Consider the following 4,005-nt stretch of genomic DNA (forward strand, 5'->3'; position numbering starts at 1 on the left):
CCTCTTTCTACACCCAATGAAATGAAAGGGAACACAGATGCACCCCATTTGATGGTGTACCATTGCACTGCTTCATACACCCGCCTCACTCAAAGGGAATACAGATGCGCCCCGCTCAATAGTGTATCATTACTTCCCTTTCTACACCTACTGCTCTCAAAGGGAACACAGGAGCTCCCCGTTCAATAGTGTACTGTTACACCTCTTTTTGCACTCACTGAATTCGGCGAGAACACAGATGCACCCGATTCAAAGGTGCATGGTCACACCACTTTATGCACCCGTTTTATAACTTTATAAACCTATTTAAGACATAAAAAAACAGTAAAAAATGTATGCGGCCCGGTGTTTGCAAAAAGGCAGGTAAACGGACACACGGTGTTGTTTTCAAATCTCATAGAAGTTTATTAGACAGCCTATTCCGTAAACAAGTACAAACTTGCAGGCAATCCGTGATATCTAAAAATGTACAAAGAAGCTGTTACACAACTGAAATGATTACTAAGCAAAAAAGAACCGGCGGTGAGTCTTAGGTAGTATCCATTCTTCCAGAGACGGTAGAATTATTTCCACGAAATTCCACCGGCAGTCGCCATTAATTCATCGAACGACGTTTTATCGACAGCTCAGATTAGCTTTTGTATATTAGCTTCTCTCCTTTCTTTTCTTGTAATGAGCCGCCCCAGAATGTATCCGCGAAGTGACGTTTATGTGTGGGACAGGTCGGTTAACATTTTTGTAATGAGCCGCCGCAGCCTGTCGCCACGGAGTGGCGCGAACGGGTGGGCTGGGTCGGTGAGCACGCGCCTCAGAGATACACGCGCGACAAAAAGTTCCTACAGCATGCATTTGGCGTAAAGAGTGACGATGAAACGTTAGTGTCTATGAAACGTGTCTACAAAACGTGTATTGACAAAAACGTGTTTTCACAAAACGCCAGGAGAATGAGAAAGTCAGTATTCCACCTGCAGTTGTCACATGATTGTAGACACCTAATGGCAGGCGACTGTCGATAGAATTTAGGGGAAATTATTCTCCCGGCTGCTAGAAAATAGACACTGCCTAATTCTAGAAGTAATCCGGAACGGAACGGTCAATCGCTGCAAAGGAGTAGGTTACAGTGCAGTTACGATGAAAATACCGGACTTGAAATATGTAATCCGATATATATGTCGACACGGGCACTGCAGAGCCACACAAACACAAAAACGAAAAGAAAGGGGTCCGTGAAGATCCAACACGATGTGGCAGAAGCAGTAATTTGCCGAACAGAACACTAGAACACGTCACATGAATTCCTTGGGCTTTTTTGAAGAAATCCCCTGTTACCGATATACTCGTAGGACTTTTCAAACACTGGAAATCTTGGTACACTCGAATACGTTGTCGCGGGCGAAATCTGCGGCAGCCCCACTGGTCGCAGCACAGCACACAAGCAACTAGGCCGGGAAGCAGACATTCCGAGGTCGAAAAAAGCTACTACGTCATCCGCGAAATCTTTGGCACATGATCACGCTCCTGCCGTTATCCGCGCTCAGACAGAGGAGTCGAGGCATAAAAAAAGCCTCCGGTTCATTGGTCCGGCAACTGCGCGCTTTCTTCCATGCTTTCAGCTTAGGGAGAGAAAGAAAAAGAAATGAGTATGAAAATTGCAGCTCCTTCAAGGCCAAAAGGGGGCACCCTCGCGAAGGCTTAGCTTCAGGGGCAACCCAACAATGAAAGCATCTGTCGCTTATATTCTCTTGAAAGTTCGACCCAAAGTTAATAGTGCAGTGGATGCTATCCGTGGCCTTGGCCTCCAGGCAGGTGCCGTGCTTTGCCTTATCTCTAGCTTGGAGACTGTAGTCACGTGATCCTACCCGGAGACCCGATTGGCCTAAAACAAGCATAGCGTCCAATCTACTGTCAATACCGAGGGAACAGGATAGCTCCATACTTCCTTAGAAACTGCTCAACCCAAAAAGTGACCCTTGTGGGGGAATCCAAGCACAAGCTGATCGGGGCGCGTGGCTAGCGTGGCGGTGCATTGGTTCACCTAGATGTTTTTAAGGGAGAGGGGGATGCTTATTGTCGGTGTACAAGTACACTGGCTGCGCAACGGAGGGTTTGTCTTTCAGAAAAAGGGTGCATAAGCGCCTGATGCACCCGACTACACCCTTTTTCTCTTAGAGTGAATGACTGAAGGGTTGGAGCAAAGCGGCTGTCCTATCGGCTGCGGGTTAGGCTTGTGGTTACCGCACCAAGGACGTGCAGGTGTCGTTGCCTCGCCGGCCTCGTCGCTAAACCCCCTTCCATCGCCGTAAGTTTAAAAAAGCTCCGAACGCGATCGACGTTACCAGTGGATCTGAACTGTTTATGGTTCAGGCGTCGGCGAACCCAACGCCCGCGGGCTCAAAGCGATGTTCGTCGTGCACATCTCTGTGCACCGTCGTAGAATCTAGTGCGGTGGAATGAAAGCAGCCATTCGGCGCAGGCGGTTGCACCCCGACAAGTTTGAAGAAAAGCAAGTTCTGGTGATAAGTGCAGATAAGCAGGATCAGAATGTTTTGTCGGGTAAAACATCCTCGGGGCGGCTACGACGGTTTGGATCCACTGGCGTTTTGCAGCGCGGCGATGTTGCAGCCATCCGAGATAGCGTGTGGCACTCACTGGGTGTGAAAAAGCCTAAAGCTATTCTGCGCTGCTCGAACGGTTCAAAAACAGCGTAGGATACGGCGACAAGCCTATGCCTTCGTCTTTGCGCAGCACGGAAACTCTCGATTCAAGCGGATCGCTCTTACAGCCGGCGCTGGTCTCTGCCCAAAGCGACTGTCATATACAAACAACTTCCTAGACGAGGACTTCGAAAATAACCTAAAAGAACCACAAATCTTTCGAATTATCAGTCTGCCGGTGAGAAATATCAGCCAGCGCTCTGCATAATTTCGCCAAGGCGCTTTACGCAGAAAAACCGGAAGTACGTTTCAGCACTGCCATTAAAAACCGCCGTCTTAAGAAACTTCGTTATTTTCACGTCTAAAATATTTATGGCTGTGTTCATCTCAATTGAAACGTGGTTTTTGACTCAGAATTTAAATTTTGTGAAAAAAAAGCAATGTTCTAAGAGCATTCTTGAAATGAAGGACAGCGCAAATGGCAAGCTTGGCGGATGTTGTTTTCAAGCTATTGGCCACTAAAGTGGTCCCGAGCAGCACTTCCTTTTTGTGCTCTAGAAAGTAGAAGATAATTCCAGCGATACTTTGTTTTGAACACCAGTAGTGCCCCTACCAGCTTCAAGAGGACTTGCTCCTTGACCCCCAGGAATTGTTCATGACCTTGACAATGTTGTTGATGGTGCTCTTTTAAATTTCCTTTTTGTCTCGTGTCTCTTTGTGGCTCTGCCATCTTCTTGAAAAATCATGCCGAGAATGTTTGCTTCCGTCGTCCTCTGGATAGTTTTCCTTGCTACCTCTAGTTGCATGATTTCCCACTGCGCTCGTCCTCTTATATTGACAATCGTGGTGCCATTTGTTTTGCGTCAGACATCTCCACGTTGATGTCTTTCGAAAAACTGTGAAATGTGTCCAGTCGCTTGTCCAGGGTTAGTTGTTCCTTTACCACCGTGCATCTCGCTGACCAGAGTGAGATGTAGTCCGCGTAAATGGTCTAACCGAGATCCGTCGGCTTGCCGAGTTTAATAGCGAGGACGGCCCTCACCCTATTAAATAAGTATTGTTGATACTACTGCCCTTTGCGTCACTCCTCTAGTGTGAGTTCCTCTTGCCCCCTCTTTGGTTCCCACTTTGATGGAGAAGGCTCGGTTGTCCAAGAAGGAGCTGCTTAAGCGGGGACATTTTCCTCATAGGCTTAAGTTTGATTGCGCCATGAATTACCTACCAGTGAGAAACAGAATCGAAGGCCTTCTCGACGTCTATTTTGACGAATGTTTTTGCTCTTGTGTAGGGCTGTGTGGATAGCACGCCCTTGTGGATGAGAGCGATGCTATCCAGAGTGTTGAGGCCGAGG

This window comes from Ixodes scapularis, unplaced genomic scaffold (assembly GCF_016920785.2).
Source record: "Ixodes scapularis isolate PalLabHiFi unplaced genomic scaffold, ASM1692078v2 PGA_scaffold3__209_contigs__length_174095766, whole genome shotgun sequence".
Classification (NCBI taxonomy): domain Eukaryota; kingdom Metazoa; phylum Arthropoda; class Arachnida; order Ixodida; family Ixodidae; genus Ixodes; species Ixodes scapularis.